At 38.1% G+C, this 21,226-nt stretch overlaps 1 non-coding gene across 1 annotated transcript; it reads left to right on the forward strand.

Moving 5' to 3' along the window:
- The first annotated feature begins 17,213 nt into the window (after nucleotides 1-17,213).
- On the forward strand, nucleotides 17,214-17,320 carry LOC127076925 (small nucleolar RNA R71). The gene has a single exon (XR_007786939.1). It is a non-coding gene; the product is annotated as a small nucleolar RNA R71 (small nucleolar RNA).
- Nucleotides 17,321-21,226: the final 3,906 nt, after the last annotated feature.

Genomic DNA, 21,226 nt, shown 5'->3' on the forward strand with positions numbered 1-21,226 from the left:
CCAGCAGCTACATTCTCAGGAATGTGTGCGGGGACTTGGTTATCCACTAGATCCTCAAGATAAAGATAATTGTTTGCGTTGCGCACATCTGTGCGATTTGGATTTGGGAGGATAATATTTTGTAAAACATTATTATAAATTATTAAATTATATCTATCTTCACTTCTCGTTTTACTAGTTTCGTGTTCCTTGCCATGTTAATGTCAATGGCATGACGCGGGAGCGGGGTTAGCCTGGAGAATTTTTCTTCGAGTCCGAGGACTCTGGCTATGGAGGTTATAAAACCTCCAAAAATAATCGGGGCTCGCCTTGCATGGACAATGGTCTGCATGTGAGCTAGCATAAAAGGTACGATGTTCAACTTTTGTGGCAAAAATGTGGCGAACAAATAGAAGAGTTCTCTTTCGTTCACCTTGTTAGTATTCGCTCGGCCGAAAATGGTGCATGCCAATCTTTGGCGAAAATATCTAATAGCCGGGATTTGAATTAAGGTGACTCTGTTTCCCTCAAAACTATGAGCGACTGTACCGATTATTGCCCTCCAAAATGGTTGGGAGGCGCGTTGACATCCCTCAGTATCTGGGACCTCACTCACTACACCATCCCCATGGGGAAAATGCAGCAGGTCCGCTAATTGGGAAAATGTAAGGGCATATTCGACGTTAAATAAGCGAAACTGGACAGTCCCACTGGAGCAGTTTGTGTTGGATGTGGGACTAAAGATTAATGAGCTTAGGAATTCTAATTTTAGTTGAGCATAGACAGGGTCCTTGAGAGATAGAAAATAATTCATGTTTAAAATATATAGCATATAGTTAACACTATTTTGAATTCCTAAGGCATATAAATAATGTCATCGGCATACCTTGTCGATTCGATCTTTCTGGCGCTTAGAGACGTGTACATCTCCTCTTGTAATTCGCCCGACTCGCCGTTTCTGAACACTATTTCCTATTCCCTCATCTGTGACATAATGGATTTTACATTCCTTGTGTAATATAGTGAGAATAGAGCAAGAGAGGAGAGAAATATGTGAATGAGAGTTGTGAATTATTGAGGTAATATGGGTGGTTTATATATAGGTGAAGGTGGTTGGAAAATTAATTGGTACATAAATAGCATTAATCATATTCAATGCCTTGGTCCACAAGATTTGAAAATTGGTTGAATGACTTTAAGCATTGTCTGCATGCAAGGAACATTTCATTAAAGGTGAGTTGAATGGACCAAAGCACACAGCCTGCGCGTGCAGGCTTGTGTAGTGGCCTGCGCCACTTTTGGTGTGTGTGGCGGACGCCACTAGGGCCCTGTGGCGGGCGCCACAACCCTCACATGGGTGCCACAACTGTGTGTGGCAGGCGCCACATGCAATATGGTTTCCCATGCGTGTGCTTTTATTTTTTTCTTTGACCATGCAATTTTTAATTTACCAATAAATATAGTGTATGGGAATAAAAAAACATGACACATTGGAATGGAATTTAATCGCAACATTGACGAGTAAAAGAATCGGGTAGGCGGGAAAAGATGAAATAATCTGTCTATTGAAATAAAAGGAAATGAAGTAATTAAATAAATTCCAATGTATAAAAGTAAACAACAATAAAATTTCAACATGAAAATAAAATAAAATGAAAATCAGTAAATCGGTAACTCTATAGTAAATCAACCATTACAGCGACTACTGGTAGGAGGAGCGAACGAGTAGAAGTGCTGGTAAATGTGATCCAGGTTCTCTGTCACTACATCCAAAAAGCCGTGGAATTCCACGCGTAGGGTGCTCAGCTCGCCTCTTAGATTGGCGACATTTGTCTGAACAACTTCGATGGCAACAACATGATCAGTGAGAGGTGCAGCAGGTATAACTGGGGCATGTGATTCAACATCAGAGAGATAATTGTCAAAGTGGTCGTAGATTTGGGGTGTCTCTGGTGGAGAGGGTGGTGCATCTAGTGGTCCATCCAAATCATAGAGCCAATTATTCCTATCATGTACACTTGTCCTAGGATCTGGCAGGGTAAACAAGTGCACTACTTCGTGATTGATTAGAAACTCAAACACGTCTGGACCTAGGTTCCTAATGATATCGGTGTTGAAGTAAAAGTCAATATTCATTGGTCGTATTCCACCTAAAGGGGTAAGCCTAATAAGTGGTTGTCTCAGTCCGATGGCATTTGCTATCATGGTTACTAAACCTCCCACTAAGATTGGTCCATAGTCCTCTTGTGCCATACGATACATATTAGCTATCATAAATGTAACAACGTTAACAGGTCGGGCCTGTGATGTGCAGTACATTATGAAAAGTTCGTCTTTGGACATAAAGGTTCTGTTCTATTCCTTTCCAAACAAGGTGTGAGCTAGGATCTTATGGAAGTAACGAATCACAGTGTTATGGATATTCTCTGAATGCATAAGGTTTGGCTCAGGGTGGTCGTTACCTGTGATGCTACCCCAGAAGAGATCTAATTGATGGTCTACTAGCATGTCTTCCTGGGTGATGGTAAAGGTATCAAGTCCATGAGGGCAATCTAGGAGTTCAACCATTTCTCTGTGGGTGTAGCGGTAATCCATATTAAACAACCTAAAGGTGATTAGGCCTTTGTTAAGTCCAATACCATGGTTTGGCAGGTGCACTAGGGAGCTTAGGAATTCTAAGGTCAACCTACTGTAGGAACTAAATTTTCTCTTCATAGCAAAGGTGTCCCAACCTAGTTAGTTAGTTAGGAACATAACACTGTCTCTTATACCTAACTTGCTCATAGAGCGTCCATCTAGGTACAAGGTTAGTGTCATTTCTCTCTGAGCTAGAGCCTCAAAACATCTCCTTTGAGCTCTGCCTCTGAAGACTATATCTATGTAATCTACTTGTTGCATTGCGATAGTCAGTAGCTAGATAAAATCAAGTAGATAGTAGCATTAATTAGTAATGGTCAATAATATAGAAATGTACCGATTAACTTTATGAAAAATAAATAAAGAAGAAAACAAATAAATGAAAATTAAGCAATAGTAATAATTATAAATTTATGATGAAATTAAATAGTTAAAAATAGAGTGTGGGTTGTCTCCCACCAAGCGCTTTGTTTATTGTCGTAAGCTCGACAAAAATAGGATAGGTGTTATTCTTTCGAATGAGCGTGAGGCTCTACAAACTTAAGATTCGCAATGAAATCGTTTTTATCACCGTTATGGTAATGTTTCAAACATTGGTCATTTACTATGAATGGTTTGCTCGTTTTTCCTTTTATCTCTATTGCTCAATTCGGAAAGATATTGGTAATTTTAAAGGGACCGAACCATCTAGAACGAAGTTTTCCGGGAAAGAGTCTGAGGCGGGAGTTAAATAGGAGTACTTTGTCACCTTCCTTAAACTCTTTCCTTAATATGCGACTGCCATGCCATTTTTTTTGTTCTTTCTTTATAGATTCGGGCATTCTCATACGCATCTAACCTAAGTTCTTCTAGTTCGTGGATATCTAATATTCTTTTCTCAACTGCGACAGTGTAATTGAGATCAAGGGTATTAATGGCCCAATAAGCTTTATGTTCTAGTTCTACCGGCAGATGACATGATATTAAATAAACTAGCTTGAAAGGTGTGGTTCCTATTGGGGTCTTATAAGCTGTCCTATATGTCCACATGGCTTATGGTAATTTTTAGGACCAATCTTTCCTAGAGGTGGCAACTGTCTTTTCTAAGATTTATTTAATTTCTCGGTTCGATACTTCTACTTGCCCACTCGTCTGTGGGTGGTAGGGTGTTGCTACGCGGTGCCGGACTCCATATTTCACGAATAGCTTTTCAAAGATTTTTAAAATAAAATGGGAGTCACCATCACTGATGACAAGTCTCGATACTCCGAATCTAGGGAAGATTATTCGCTTAAAGTGTCTAATTACCACTCGTGTGTCGTTTGTTGGAGAGGCAATGGCCTCAATCCATTTTGATACATAATCGACAGTAACAAGGATGTATTTGTTACCAAAAGAAGATGGGAAAGGTCCCATAAAATCGATTCCCCAAACATCGAAGACTTCTACTTCCAAAATGCCTTTAAGAGGCATCTCGTCGCGTCTAGATATGTTGCCAGCGCATTGACACCGGTCGCAATTTATGATCGTGATGTGGACATCTTTCCACAGAATGGGCCAAAAGAGGCCGGCTTGCAAGATCTTAGCACAAGTCTTCGAGGTGCTTGCATGTCCTCCAAAAGGAGTAGAATGACAGTGGGAAATTACGTTTTCTACCTCATCTTCTAGGACACATCTGTAGAAAATGCCATCGGCGCCTCTTTTGAAAAGTAGAGGCTCATCCCAATAATAGTGTTTAAGATCGTGGAAGAATTTTTTCTTTTGTTGGTAGGTCAAGTCTGGCGGAAGCACCCTGGCTGCTAAGTAGTTGACGAAATCAGCGTACCATGGTAGTGTGGTTTGGGTGTAAATTGCTTCCACTACTTCGTTTGTTTTAATATCCTTATGGGTTAACACATCTTTAGCTGTATTTCTTTCCAATTGGGCTATGAGTCTTTCGTATGGAAAGTCATCGTTTATAGGCACTCATTCAGGTTCAATACCTTCCATTCTTGACAAGTGATCGGCCACGATGTTTTTCGTGCCTCTTTTATCCTTGATTTCTAGGTAAAACTCTTGTAATAGTAAGATCTACCTTAGGAGTCTTGGTTTGGCGTCTTTTTTGTTTAACAGGTATCTAATTGAAACATGATCGGGATAGATAATTATCTTTGCTCCTACTAGGTAGGAGCGGAATTTATCCAGAGCGAACACTACGGCTAAAAGTTCCTTTTCTGTGGTGGCATAGTTCATCTGTGCGGGGTCTAGGGTTCTACTTGCATAGTATATTGCATGAAGTTTCTTGTCCATTATTTGTCCTAAGACTGCGCCTACAGCATAGTCACTAGCGTCACACATGATTTCAAACGGTAATATCCAATCAGGTGGTTGCATGATAGGTGCGGTAATAAGAGCTATTTTCAGTTGTTCAAACGCCGCTAGGCATTTGTCGTCAAAGATGAATTCAGCGTCTTTCATCAATAGACCAGTCTGTGGTTTTATGATTTTTGAGAAATCTTTAATGAATCACCGGTAGAAACCGGCGTGTCCTAAGAAGCTTCGGATTTCTCTTACGGTTTTCGGAGGCTAGAGGTTTTCTATAACTTCTATTTTGGCCTTGTCGACTTCAATACCCTTCTTAGATACTATGTGTCCGAGCACGATTCCTTGTCGGGCCATGAAATGGCATTTTTCCCAGTTTAGCACTAGGTTCACTTTTACGCATCTCTTTAGTACCATTTCAAGATTCGATAAGCAACCTTCAAAGCTCTGTCCGCATACAGAGAAATCGTCCATGAAGAATTTCATGATGTCATCTATGAAATATGCGAAAATTTCCATCATGCATCTTTGGAATGTTGCAGGAGCGTTACACAGTCCGAATGGCATTCGTCGGTAGACGAATGTACCATATGGGCATGTGAAGGTCATTTTCTCTTGGTCGTCGGGATGAATAGGAATTTGGAAAAATCCCGAATAACCGTCTAGGTAGCAGAAGTGAGAATGCTTAGTCAATCTTTCAAGCATTTGATCGATAAAAGGTAAAGGAAAATGATCCTTCAAAGTGGCTTTGTTTAATTTTCTATAATCAATACACATTCTACTTCCAGTAACCACTCTTTGTGCTATAGATTCTCCTTTTTCATTGTTAACAACTGTGACGCCTCCCTTCTTTGGTACGACATGTACTGGGCTGACCCATGGATTGTCGGATATTGGGTAGATAATGCCCGTTTCTAACAGCTTTTGCACTTCTTTCTTTACTACATCACTCATAATGGGTTTTATCCTTCTTTGATGTTCTCTAGAGTTCTTACTATCTTCCTCTAGCATTATGCGATGCATGTATATGGAAGAGATTATTCCTTTTAGATCTGAGATATTATAGCCTAAAGCAGTTGGGTATTTTCTCAAAACATGTAGAAGCTTTTCGGTCTCTATCTGCCCTAAGTTTGCATTTACGATTACAAGTCGCTCAAGTTCAGTGTCTAGGAATTCATACCTTAGATTTTTGGGTAACGTCTTAAGTTCTAGGGCTGGTTTCCTTAGGCAAGACATATGATCGGGCGTTAGTGCTAGGCATTCGCTTAGGCTCTCATCTTGGTATTCCTTACTTAAATTTTCATCTTCAAAAGTAGGAGGCCTTGGAATTTTCAGTATTTCGGAGTATGATGCTTGCTCATTCTCCATTTCTCTTATGCATTCGTCGATGACATCTAGTAGACAACAAGAGTCGTCTATGGCTGGTGCCTTTAGGAATTATGTCAAAATGAATTCAACTTTTTCCTCACCAACTTCGAATGTTAGCTTGCCTTTCTTAACGTCTATGATAGCTCTGAATGTGGCTAGGAATGGTCTTCCTAATATGATAGGTGTCGCATCTCAAAAAATACGATTCCTCGCGATGGTCGCGGAAAAAATTATGTTCGAACAGAGTCGCCACCGAACTTTATTTATCTCAATGAAGGGGTAGGAAAATATTGATAAAACCTTTAGGAAATGGAATAATGGTCATCGCAACCATATTCGGGTTAAGGAGTGGATTATATAAGGGGAAGGTATTAGCACCCCTTACGTTCGTTATACCCAACGGGAACCTTTTAGTTCTAATTTGTGTTTCGAGTGTTAATTTATGTTTGTTTGTTATCTTTGGGTTATAAAATATTGAAAATAGAAATGGATGGGAACCTCAAAAAGGGAAAGGGAAGGTTTTTTATTAGTGTGCTCGCGAAGATACAACAATCTCCTGCCTACGTATCCTTATGGTATAATAAGGAAATCAGAGCATTCGTAGTTCGGGGAATTACGATTGGTTGGTGTTTTTTATGAACAACTGCTTAGATCGCATCCTAAAGGCTAAACATTGGCTTGTCTACTCTCGGCGGAGGCTTAAGCATTGGTTTGTTATGCGCATTAGAAAGGATTAAATGGTGTTCTTTCTGAAAATAGTTTTGGTCACACGGGGGTGACAAGTTGGATTAATATGTTGGATGTTTTGATTGGTTGAGATGTTTTTGGTTGGATGACGATTACTCGGATAGTTGAGTAAGACAACTCGTATCCTAACAGTCGGGAAAGGGAGTAGAAGACTCTAGACCGCTTTCTGTTTCATCTGAGTAATTATGAAAAGGATTGGATAATAATTAAGGTGTTTTGAATGGATGACGAATACTCGAATGGTTGAGTAAGACAACTCATATCCAAGCATTTGAGGAGAGGAAACGAAGACTCAAGACCATATCCCTTTTCGTAAAATTTATTATGAAATGATTTGACTTACGATATAAGTTGGTGGAAAAATGACAATTGTTTGACTGACCGAGTAAGAGAACTCGTATTCAAACAATTGAGGAGAGAAGTTGAAAACTCGAAGTCATCTCCTTTTTTCATTTCATTATTACGCAATAGTTTGATTTAATCGGGGTTTGGAAGTTTGTAAAGAAATGACAAGTGTTTAACTGACCGAGTAAGAAAACTCGTATTCAAACAATCGAGGGGAGGAGTTAAAGGCTTGAAACCATCCCCCATTTCATTTTATTCATTGTAAGAACGTTTGATTTAATTTATGCTTAAGTGGATTAGAAATGACGATTATTCGACTAACCGAGTAAGAGAACTTGTATTCAAATAATCAAGGAGAGAAATTGAAGACTCAAAATCATCTCCCTTTTAACAACAATGTTTAAACACAAGACACTTTTAACAACAAAGAAATTATAAATGCAAAAATAGAAACAAATCAGTCCAACGATTGCCAGTGTTGAGGATGTCTTCCTGTCTGAATTAATGGAATTATGAGATACTCTATGAAATCTTTGAACTCATTATGACGAGAGCTTAACGTGCACCAACAGGATTTCTTCTGAAAAGGATATGTATCTTTTGTCGATCAATTGTTGCACTTTAGCCTTGAAAGCATTGCAGTCTTCAGTTGAATGCCCTATTGTTCCGGCATGATATCCACATTGCACCTCAGGATCATATCTAGGTGGGTTTGGTTCTGACAATGGCCTGAGAGACTTGGGCTCCATCAGCGAGCTTTGAATCATATATGGCAGAAGTTGACTGTATGACATAGGAATTGGATCGAGAGGAGCATTCCTTCTTTCCGGATTGTTTCGAGGCTTATGCTGGTTCAGATGTTGATTCTGATATCCTTGACCACGAGATCTTTGATTTGTATGAGGAACAGTCCATGGTTGCTTGAATGGTGCTCTAGGCCTTGCCGGTTGCCTATAAGGATAACGTGGTGTTGGAATTGGTGATTGCTGAGAAGGTGAAGAACCATAAGGTCTGGCTGGTGCATCGTGAGAATACCCAACATCTGCCATGACTGCATTTATTTCATCATCTTCTTCCTTTTGGGAATCGCTGAGGGATTCTGTCTCGCTAGCTTGGATGCTCGAGGCGCCTTGGATTCTTCCACTTTTTAGGGCACTCTCGATGCCTTCTCCAATTGTCACTAAGTTAGCGAAGTATGATGCTGCATTGCTAATCATCCTTTCGAAGTATGGACTTTGCAGGGTGTCTCTGAATAATTCCATCAATTCTTTGTCTAAGAGAGGTGGCTCAACGCAAGCTGCTAACTCTCTCCATCTTTGGGCATACCCTCTAAAGGATTCATTGCTCTCTTTAGATAAGGCTCTCAGCTGCATGCGATCAAGAGCTATGTCCAAATTATATTTGTAGTGCTTCAACAAGTCGTTAGCTAGGTCCAACCATGATTGAATGTGACTTCTTTCTAACTTCATATACCAACTCAATGATGCCCCGGTCAAACTGTCCTGGAAACAGTGAATCATTAGCTTATCATCATGGGCATGAGAGGTCATTTTCCAGCAAAACATCACCAAATGGTGCTTTGGACAGCCATCCCCTTTGTACTTCTCAAATTCTGGTACTTTGAATTTTGGGGGTATAACTAAGCCAGGTACCAAACACATGTCTAAAGCATTCAGTTTAGGAGTATCTTTTCCTTCTATGGCCTTGAGTCTTTTCTCTAGCACGCGACATCTTTTAGCAATCTCCTCATCTTATGGTTGTTCAGCATTAACCACTAGGCTTGTTCCATGGGAATCTGGCACGGAGAATGCAAAGTTGTGATACTCAACAGTATCCTGGTAAGAGGAATCTCGAACAATATGAAGTTCCTGTACAACAGAGTTATCAATCGGGGTTCATACAAGTTGAGGTTGGGTAGGATCATTTACTGGAGCCAGCGTAACATTCTCAACCACTGCAGTCTGCTGAATGTTGTCTTCCTTTTTTGATGAAACTATCATAGCTTCTACAAGTTGGTCTAACTAATTTTTCATCGAGTCCACATCTCCCCTCAATGCAATATGACTTTGCTCCAACGGATCCATGGTCTCCCAATAGCTATTTCAAGTCCGATACGAGTGTTGGGAAATCAACTGCAGGTTATGGACGAAGGATGGATGAGTTTTTTTATGTATATTTTTTTGTGAAAAATGATATGCAATGCGTGATGAATGCAGATGCCATGATATGTGTATGAGTGTAGTGACATGTTCAGGATCACAGGTTCAAAGTGTTTTCATATAGATCAAAATAACGGGTAAATGACAGGTATCTCTGATTAATGGAACCCCATGGGTAGGCTCTACAGTTGGTAGGTTCCTAGAGTCATGGATATTTCTTGAGGACGTCACTGCCATGACGAAGACTCGTCGGACAATAGTATCCTTAAGAAGATCTCGTCTAGGTGAGGTCTTTGTATTATCCCAACAAGGAAAACTCCATGGGGACTCTACTACACAACTCTCGAGTCCAAGGTTTTAACAAGGTTCTCAGAGTCATAGATCGAGGTTGGAAATATTACTGTAAGATAGTAATACACCCAAGGGATCTCATCTGATTGGGGCTTTCACATTAACCCAACAAGTATGAAACTTCGTAGGTTAATACTACATAATTGCCGGGTAGGGTGGGTTAACAGGTCCCTAGAGTCATTGATCCAACTGGAAAATACTATCGTCGTGACGAAGACTCGTCAGACAAAAATATCTCAAGAGAATCTCCTTTAGGAGGGGTCTTTGTATCGTCCCAATAAGGAAGACTCCTTGTAGGCATCCACTATGCTGGATAAATAAATCCAGCGTCACCCTTAGGGATTCAAATGGGCTTAACATCCCAACCGATGGCGCTTAGAGGGAGCTTACAAACCTCGCTTTAGGTGCAGCCCCTAAGGGCTCATACTATAAGGAAATAAAGTTGCACCCTCACTAACAGCAATTGCTTTTAGCGCAGTGGTAAGCGCTTGATCCTACACACTATGCAACCACTATCTTAAACTTATGGTTTTTCTCAGACTCGGGTAGAGAGCCTATCTCACAAAGTACCACCAATCAGAGAACCCCAATAATACATAATCAATAAATTACAAAACAATAATTATGACAAAATAATAATAACAAAATAAATAACAAACAAACAAACAAGGTTAACACACAATACAGAAACTGAACTAAATTAGGCTTCACTTTCTTTTGCTTGGAGCCTGTCCCCAGCAGAGTCGCCATCTGTCGCATCTCGAAAAATACGATTCCTCGCGATGGTCGCGGAAAAAATTATGTTCGAAAAGAGTCGCCACCGAACTTTATTTATCCTAATGAAGGGGTAGGAAAATATCGATAAAACCTTTAGGAAATGGAATAATGGTCGTCGCAACCATATTCGGGTTCGGGAGTGGATTACGTAAGGGGAAGGTATTAGCACCCCTTACGTCTGTTGTACCCAACGGGAACCTTTTAGTTCTAATTTGTGTTTCGAGTGTTAATTTATGTTTGTTTGTTATCTTTGGGTTATAAAATATTGAAAATAGAAATGGATGGCAAACTCAAAGAGGGAAAGGGGAGGTTTTTTATTAGTGTGCTCGTGAAGATACAACAATCTCCTGCCTACGTATCCTTATGGTATAATAAGGAAATCAGAGCATTCGTAGTTCGGGGAACTACGACTGGTTGGTGTTTTTTTATGAACAACTATTTAGATCGCATCCTAAAGGCTAAACATTTGCTTGTCTACTCTCGGCGGAGGCTTAAGCATTGGTTTGTTATGCGCATTAGAAAGGATTAAATGGCGTTCTTTCTGAAAATAGTTTTGGTCACACGGGGGTGACAAGTTGGATTAATATGTTGGATGTTTTGATTGGTTGAGATGTTTTTGGTTGGATGACGATTACTCGGATAGTTGAGTAAGACAACTCGTATCCTAAAAGTCGGGAAAGGGAATAGAAGACTCTAGACCGCTTTCTGTTTCATCTGAGTAATTATGAAAAGGATTGGATAATAATTAAGGTGTTTTGAATGGATGACGAATACTCGAATGGTTGAGTAAGACAACTCATATCCAAGCATTTGAGGAGAGGAAACGAAGACTCAGGACCATCTCCCTTTTCGTAAAATTTATTATGAAATGATTTGACTTACGGTATAAGTTGGTGGGAAAATGACAATTGTTTGACTGACCGAGTAAGAGAACTCGTATTCAAACAATTGAGGAGAGAAGTTGAAAACTCGAAGTCATCTCCTTTTTTCATTTCATTATTACGCAATAGTTTGATTTAATCGGGGTTTGGAAGTTTGTAAAGAAATGACAAGTGTTTAACTGACCGAGTAAGAAAACTCGTATTCAAACAATCGAGGGGAGGAGTTAAAGGCTTGAAACCATCCCCCATTTCATTTTATTCATTGTAAGAACGTTTGATTTAATTTATGCTTAAGTGGATTAGAAATGACGATTATTCGACTAACCGAGTAAGAGAACTTGTATTCAAATAATCGAGGAGAGAAATTGAAGACTCAAAATCATCTCCCTTTTTGTTTCTTATTATAAAATGATTCGATTTGTTTGTGCTTAGGTGGATGGAAGTGACGACTATTTGACTAACCAAGTAAGAGAACTTGTATTCAAATAATCAAGGAGAGGAATTGAAAACTCAAAGTCATCCCCCTTTTCACTTCCAAATGAAATGGTGCTTGATTGTGATTGGGTATTTCAATTTGATTTGGATAGAAAAAATACTCGACATTGGATCGAGGTTTTAAATTTGTGTTTTGTAATGAAATGAATTTTATTTTAGTGTATTATTCATCTACTCGATTAATTAATAACCGAATAGGTCTCATTGTAAGAAAGTCCAAGAGTAAGCTATGCGAGGTGGATGGCGATGCTTTTAAATGCGACCGACTTACAAGGGTGTTTGAAAACGAGCTTGACATTTGAATCGAGAATTGTGGTTTGAAGTTGTTTTGAAATGATGATGAGTTGGTTTGGAATATACTTGAGAGTGATTATGAATTGATTATGACATGAAATAGTTTTTTTGTTTGAAATAATGTGAAGTTGTGATAATGGGAGAAATCAATCGATTTCTTTTTAACAAAATTAATTTATTAAAACTTGGTTAAATCGGTTAATTGAATTAATTAAAATTAATTATCAAAATTATTTAATTAAATCAAATAATTAAGTTAGTTAAAATTGATTAATCAAAATTAAACTAATCACAAATTTTAATCAATTAATTAAATTAAAAGAGGAAAAAATGGATAATAAAGTTGCTTTACTTGATTGAATTGAATCGGTGTGCTCAAACCGGTTTGTGCGAGATAACAATGATTTATTGTGGTTTTGACGGCATACCGACATGAGATTGTCAAATCCGTGGATAAACATCCGATTAAAAATGAAAAAATTTGACAACAACAACATAAATATTATGACAATATTTACAAATTTATTTACTGCATATTCTAATCAAAATTAGAATAGGCTAAAAGGATTGGTCATGAGGTGTATTTATAAGATAAAATAGGCTAAACGGAGTACCAATATTCTAATCAAAATTAGAATAGAATAAAAAAGAATTTATTTAATTAAACCAATGATAAAGAGAATGAGAAAAATATATGCGTGGGGGAACCATTCTTTAGGAAACATACAATAACTATTTTTGGACATTTTTTCTAAAATTCAAAGCAAGCCAGACAATGAAGGACATGGCACTATTATTACTTATAATAACAATGAAAGGAGACCAAATTCTCTTCTTCCTCTAATTTACGTGAGAATATGATGCATAAAAGAAATTCTCCTTAACTTCATGCTTTTACTGAACAACTCAATCAATTATTTCAAAGTCTGATACATCACCAATGGCCAGACTTTAAATAATAATATAAAGAAAACCAACATTTGACTCTTTTATTTAAACACATTACATCAGCCTATTATGCCGACATTAGTAACGAAACACAATCGTTACTAAAATTGTCTAAGGATGATTTGCTATATTTACATTACAGTAAACGATACTATATCAGCCTGAATATTTAAAATGCATGGACTAAGAATGATTACCTAAAACTGAGGTTTGTATAGGCATGAGTTTGCATAGCAACCGGAAACGTGAGATCAAATTGAATGGAAAATACCAATTCTGAAAACTTATGTGCATCAATAACCACATCAACAGAACAAAATAAGTGAGTAAAGTAAATCCATTGGCAAGAGTTATTAGTGAGCAATAGTTTGGTATTTCATTCACAAAATATGCGTCTTTGTTTTTCAAAGTGAACCAAATCTACAACTAAAATCTGAGTTAGAAATGTATATATGCATGTATGTTGCTCTAAGTATTCCTATCACATGAAGTAAGTAATGAACACAATCTTAGTCACGAAACAAACTAATGCCAGGGCTCTATTATGTTTACCCAATCGTATCATTCACCAACAGCCACACCAAAACAACCATCAATTTGTGCAACAAATTCATCATGATACCACAACACCAAATCAATAAAAAGTATCAAAATGTCTAAGGCATGACATAGTGCGAAACCGAGTTTTGATATGGATTTGTTACCGGAAATATGTGGTTGATGTGAATAGTCGTATCAGCGGCGTGGCTTCCACTTCAATTTTATTGTCCGAGCTGGAGCTAAATATGCTTGCATCTGAATCGCCGCAACAACCAAAAGAAGTAACTGCGAGATATTGTTGTACTGTTGTTGCTTGAAGAAATGTCGGCGGACAGTTGGATTCGTCGCTGTTGCAGGGAGATGAGAGGCGTGTTGCACGGACTATGGCGAGGTTAATGGTGGTTCGACGACGACAAATATTGTAGAAGTAGTTGTGTGGGTATGGTCGGCTGGAGTAAACAGCGGCGATGAAGGGTCATTGTCTCACGTCTATAAAGTGATGCAGTTGTTTCAAAGCTTGCTGGAGAGTTTTTTTTACGGTTTGTATTGTTTGATGATGTTTAAGAGGGTTGTTTGATTTGGATTTATGCGAAGGCGGTTGGGAGTTTGTGTTGTGAGGAAGACGAAGGTATGGGGTCTTTGGTAGTTCGCGGTGGTTTTCGCGGTGGATTGGAGAAAATTTAAATTGGAGATATGTGAGTGGGTTTGGATGATTGCGTAGAGATTATGAAGAGAGGTTGTGTGAAAACATTTGCGTCTCTTGATGTTCTTGCTCCTCACCTCTCTGACCTTATCAGGACCGGTACCTGAAAAACAGAAAAAGTACACAACAACCCCAAAACTTTCGTGGTGATGATTTTGCGAGATCTAAACATAGAGACGGTGAAGACCGTTGTTGGTAAAGGTGAAACGGAGAAGGTTGTCACGACGTGGTGGTTGGCGACGGAAACCGCGCGGTGGAACAAGGTTGAGGGCGGACGGTGGATCCGTGTGGAGGAAGGTGGAAGAGTCTTCTTCAATTTCTTTTTTTATTATTTTTTTTAGCAGAGAGATGGTGGAGAGAGGAAGGAGAGACGTGTGTGGTGACGCCTGTCCTCTCTTGTGTGTAATGAGTGTCTCCATTTATTTCTTTTTCTTTCCCTGCTTACTCTTGTTACCGTTGGTGAAGATAGAGGAGAGAGGAAAGGTGAGAGCACGTGAGTGGGTGAGGAGACGGATGCGTGTGAGGTGTTGTCAACTATCCAAAAAAGATCTTTCCAAATCTTGAATGCTAGCTGGCCCATGGCAAAAAGGATCCAATGCTAATATATTTTTATTCGACAATAATTATTACTGTCTATTGTTAAAGAAAACTTTTATTAAAAAAATTCCTAATTGATATTTCAATTTGAATAATAATAATAATAATAAAACAATCTCTAATTTGGGTACTTGAACAAAGAAGTAAAAGGACTGATTATAAATAGAAGTCAGATGAAAATTTGCTCGAAAAATTAAATTAGACACACTAAAATGATTAGCACAAAAGATACTTATCGAAAAAATTCAACATTTTTTCAAATTCTGAAATAAATTTGCACCGGTTAAAAGGCTCTAGCGATTCAAAACGCAACCGAAACAGTCACTGAAAAATATGACGAGCACACCAGGTTAAACTACGTGAACCGTAGATTAATAATACTGGCGTCTGCAATTTTAATTTTGAATTTTTTTACCTGCTGATTTTGCATGTTCTTAAGAAATGATTCAATCGATTTGTCTGTATTTTCAATAAATTTATTCTGACTGATATTTTAGTTATTATTTATGATGGATTGCATGTCATGCTGTGCATATGATGCAAATTAAAATTGAAATCGATTTTACAAAAAATTAAATATGCCCGGACAAAATTGGGGTATGATAATAGGGATGTTGGAATCCTCTTTTATACCCATGATTATAAAATCTATAGGAATATAGAATTGTCCTATGCGCACCAGAATGTTTTCTAGCATACCTAAGGGAAATTTAACGGAACGATCTGCAAGTTGTACAGACATCCTCGTAGGTCTTAGTTCTCCCATTTTAGCCTTTCGCATATGGATAAGGGCATTAAACTAATACTAGCTCCTAAGTCGCATAGTGCTTTGTCGATGACAAACTTTCCGATTACGCAGGGTATGGAGAAACTACCTGGGTCTTTCAGCTTAGGAGGCATATTATTTTGTATTATGGCGCTACACTCAACAGTAAGTGTAACGGTTTCGTTATCCTCTATTTCTTCTTGTTATATAATATTTCTTTGAGAAACTTAGCATATGAGGGCATCTGAGTTATGGCTTCTGTAAAGGGTATTGTGATATTCAACTGTTTTAGAAGCTCTACGAATTTTTTAAATTGCTCTACACTTTTAGATTTAACAAGTCTTTGAGGATAAGGGATATGGGGTTTATATGGTGGTGGAGGCACATAAGGCTCTTCTTTCTCTACGGCCTCTTCGTTTTTATCTTCCTCTTGTTCGTTTTCCTTCTCAGTTACCTTACCTGGGTCTTGATGCATGGATGGGTTTTGAGTTCTAGGGTTGGTCGGTCCGTCTAGTTCTGTCCCACTTTGTAATATAATAGTAATTGCATGACCTTTCGGGTTTGGTTGCGGCTGTCCAGGAAATGTGCCTGCAGGAGCAGCAGTAGGTGCTTGTTATTGAGCCACTTGTGAGATTTAAGTTTCCAACATTTTGTTGTGGGTGGCTAATGTGTCTACCTTGTTTTCTAACTGCTTGATTTGCTCACTAGTGTGTATGTTTTGATTTAATAAATCCTTATTTATTTGAGCTTGGGTAGCTATAAAGTTTTCCATCATTATTTCTAAGTTTGATTTCCTAGGAGCATTTTGAGTATTTGTGGTAGCTTTTTGATATCTTGGTGGTACAGCAGGTGCTTGATTAGGTGCATACAATGCATTATTATTTTTGTATGAGAAGTTAGGATGGTTCTTCCAACCTGGGTTATAGGTATTTGAGTAGTGGTTTCCTCGACCATAGTTCACCTGGTCCGCGGAAGTTCCTGTCAAGAGTTGACAGTCTGGGGTAGTATGCCCTTGAACTCTGCATATCTCGCAGTTTGGTGCTATGGCAACCACGGTGGTTGTTGGTGTTATGGTCAAACTGTCTATCTTCTGAGTCAGGGCATCTACCTTGGCGTTGACATGGTCAAGATTGCTCAATTCGTACATGCCGCCCTTCGGTTGAGGTTTCTCTACAGAGGTTCTTTCGCTTCCCCATTGGTAATGATTTTGGGTCATACTTTCAATGAGTTGATAGGCCTCGTTGTATGGTTTATCCATCAATGGGCCACATACGGCGGCGTCTATTATCAATCTTGTATTGTACAAGAGACCATTATAAAAGGTGTGGATTATCAACCATTCTTCTAGACTGTGATGTGGGCATAGCCTCATCATGTCTTTGTATCTCTCCTAAGCTTCGAAAAGTGATTCATTATCCTTTTGTTTAAACCCGTTTATTTGGGCTCTTAGCATAGCCGTCTTGCTAGGTGGGAAATATCGGGCTAAGAAGACTTTCTTCAACTCGTTCCACGTAGTGGCAGAGTTGGATGGTAGAGACTGGAGCCAAGCTCTAGCTCTATCTCTTAATGAAAATGGGAAAAGACAGAGTCTTATAGCTTCTGAGCTGACACCATTCTCTTTAACCGTGTATGCGTATTGTAAAAATACTGACAAGTGTAGGTTTGGGTCCTCCGTGGGACTACCTAAAAACTAGTTTTGCTGTACGGCTGACAATAGTGAGGGTTTTAGTTCGAAATTGTTAGCTTCGATCGTAGGGGCAGCGATGCTGTTATGAGGTTCGTCCTGTGAAGGGATTGCATAATACTTAAGAGGAAGGTTTTGCACTTGTTCGACCATCTTTGGTTGAACAAATGATTCAGAAGTAGGAATGTTAAGGCCAGGAAGATTTAGCTTGATACGATGTTCCCGTATCAAGTCTCGTATCCGGCGTTCTAACCTAAGATAACGCTCGGGTTCGTCGAGTTGTAGCTTTAATTTATTACCTTAGTCTATACTGGATAACGCTAGAGTTACGATATCGACTAAATTAGTCCCCGACAACGGCACCAAAAACTTGATCGCGACTTTGGTACGTCTATGTGAATCGAGATTGCAAGTGCACAGTCCTATCGCGTAGTTTTAAAGATTATCGAACCCACAAGGACTTATAATCGAATGTATCATGGTCTGAGGTTACTATGTAAATCTAAGGCAAATGATTATTCTAAGATTGGAGGGATGAAGAGAAATAACTATAGAATATAATAAAGATAAAGATATAAGATATAAGGGATATCGGTATGTAATACATCAAACCTTGGGGATTCGATAGATAGTTGGTATAATCTTATGGGTTAAAATATTCTTCAGTAGAAATTATTTATAGAAAGGACTTAGCCTCACACTCTCGTTTTATTGACTTCGACCATACTCCTAAACAAGAATGCTTGGCTCTCGCGGTCTCATTTTGAATTTAAAAGTACTTTTTGAATATAGATAAAGTCTAATTAATCCTAAAGCGCTCTCGCTGTATTTAGGATCAATGCCTAGTTTCAGCTATCTGGTTAAAATCTCAAACTCTCGTTTTTATTGACCGTAACCTTAATTTGTTTTGTACTCTCGTACGAAAAACAGTTTGATTAAAATAAGAAACTAAAACCGGAAAAATAAGTTTTATAAAAACAATCACCAATTATTTATTGAATCCCGTCGTTTCGACGGTCTTTACATATCGATCCCTAAGGGTTTAGCCGGACATAGATCCGGTGACAGACATGGCAATTGGGGAATTAAACATACAGTAAGGCATAAATAAATAAAACAGTAAACAATAATAAACCTGGATTGCAATTTAAGAACTGGAATTGAATCTTGAATATTCGATTAAATAATTCCGACAGGCTTTGGCAATGAATACCTCTTACAATTGAATCCCAAATGCATGAAAAATAATAAACTGTAATAGTCCCTGATGTGGAGAAACTATCACTTTTACAGTGGTAAGAAACTGTCTAGAAAACTAAAAGAAAAATAAAGCAGAACAAAAATTAAGCGTAAACTAAAAATTGGAAGAAGCGAGAGAGAGCTGTGCGAGTCTGAATGGTCTCCTTTTTATATCATTTTCATGTTCCTCAAATGTAGCAAGAGTGGTGGAAACCGTGGCTAAAAAGGGGGCGAAAAAGTAGGAATAGTTGAGAGACTTGGTTGTGGCGGTTGCCACAACGCTAAATCCATGATGAGTGGCAAGCCCCACTCTTGTAGCAATTGCCACCCCACTTTTCAAGGGCTGGTGGCGGGCGCCACCTCCCTTGTGGCCCAATGTGGTGGGCGCCACATCCTTTGGGTGATGGGCGCCACAAGCCCATATGCTTTGGTGGCCCATTATCCCATTGGATGGTTCATTTTCTTCTCTTTTCTTGCCTTTTTCTTTCCTTTTTGCTATTTCCCATTTTTCTTGCTATAAACCTTTTAATCGATGAATACCTGCATATAAACATAAAATACTGTGTAATAAATAGTGTTAATCGAGTAAAAAGCGGTGCATATAGGACCAAAAATACGATACATTTTTGCGTTACCAAAAATATATACTGACTTCAAACGGAGTTTTCCAAGCAAGGTTGGACTTTATTTGCAGGCATCAGTAAAATATATATCGACTTCAAACAGAGCTTTCCAGACAAAACTAGAATTTTATGTGTGCGAAAACAAAAATGGTTTAAGGGTTCCATATGAAAATTAGGCTTTGAGGGAGTTGCTAGATGAGAACTGGACTTGAAGGGTAGACTACCGGACGGGAACTAGTGTTTTATTTTTTTTGTTTGTCAGACGAGAACTGACTTTCAGATGGTCTACCAAATGAGAACTGTTTTTTTTTCTAATTTATTGTCAGACGAGAAATGGTTTTGAAAAGAAAACTAACTACCATACGAGAACTGGTTTTAAAAATTGAATGTCAGGCGAGAAATGACTTTCAAATAGTCTACCAGACGAGAACTGGTTTTTAATGTTTGTTCTTTCATGTTATGGGAATATGCTCGATGAATGAGATGATAAGCATGACTTAACGTTAGAGCCAAGCGACATGATTAATGTATAAGAATGATTTCAGAGTGAAGCCCTAAGGCGCAAAATAAAAGGTTTGATGAGTTGATGTTATTTTTAGGTTTTGTTATGAAAAGGTGATTGATTTGAATTACACTACTACCCAGAGTGCGTAATCCTCGTCGTATTTTATTGTGTTTTGAATTTTGATTTAAAAAGGACCACTTGATGTTGGATCAAGGGTTTGTTTATTGTCATGAAATATGGTGACAATCCTAACTCCTAAGGTTGGCTAACAAGCAATAATAGACAAAGGAAAGCGAGAAAAAGTACATGAAAGCGGGGAGGAGGATACATGAAAAATATAAGGGAATAATGTGAGAAATAAATGGTCTCGTTGTAAGGTATCCCAAGATAAATTCTTGTGTGTGCATTGTGTCCTAAGCTAAGAAATGGATAATGGAATCAACATGTCTCCCTAAGGTAGTGCCATGACTGAAATCCATTCTTGCAATAAAAGATTACAAGCCCAAAGAAATCCCAAGTTGCATATGTCAACCCATTGGTCCAAGTCCAAGCAAGGATCCTAAAAGAGTCCTCTAAGTCCAAGATTAAGTCTCACAAATTACTATTTTTGGTCTTTTCATTTTATCATATATTTGTTCTTTTCTTACGTATTAGTTTACAATAATTAACCACAAAGCCAAAGCACTAAGAAGAAAGCATAAAGATGAGATAGAATGCGTAATGATAGTGTAGATGATAATGAATGATAGATGATACTTAGAAGTATAAAGGTAAATGGACAAAAGTGTAAATAACCAAAGGTAAAAGTTAGATGTTAGATGTTAGGATTTAAGTTGCAAAAGATGATCGCCTAGGAGTCCTCTATCCATAAGTCAAAGGACTCAAAATATGACGCATTAAGGGATAATTTATTATTGATCCAAAGTGTCAAAAATGATTCAATGATCATTTATCAACATGTTTGAATCAGAGAAGATTGAATCAACCGAAACGTCCATCTATCAATGATTTGAAGTGTGGAAGATCTTATCAACCAAGTAATCACAAAAGATGAACACAAGTTAAAATATAACAAAGAGATAGATGTTAGTAATTAGGTTAGATGGAGGTAGTAAAAAAGAACCAACAATCAAAGTACAAATTAATCAATTATTAAACTACTAAATAAATGAAGGAACAAAATCACAATCAATTGCAAAGTAATACAAGGATTAAATTGCAATATAGAAATAAAAATGGAATTGGATAAAACAAAGTGAAAAGAGAAATTAATTTGTAATATTAGTATTAATTATTAAATTGCAAATT

The sequence above is a fragment of the Lathyrus oleraceus genome, chromosome 4 (genome assembly GCF_024323335.1).
Source record: "Lathyrus oleraceus cultivar Zhongwan6 chromosome 4, CAAS_Psat_ZW6_1.0, whole genome shotgun sequence".
Taxonomy (NCBI): domain Eukaryota; kingdom Viridiplantae; phylum Streptophyta; class Magnoliopsida; order Fabales; family Fabaceae; genus Lathyrus; species Lathyrus oleraceus.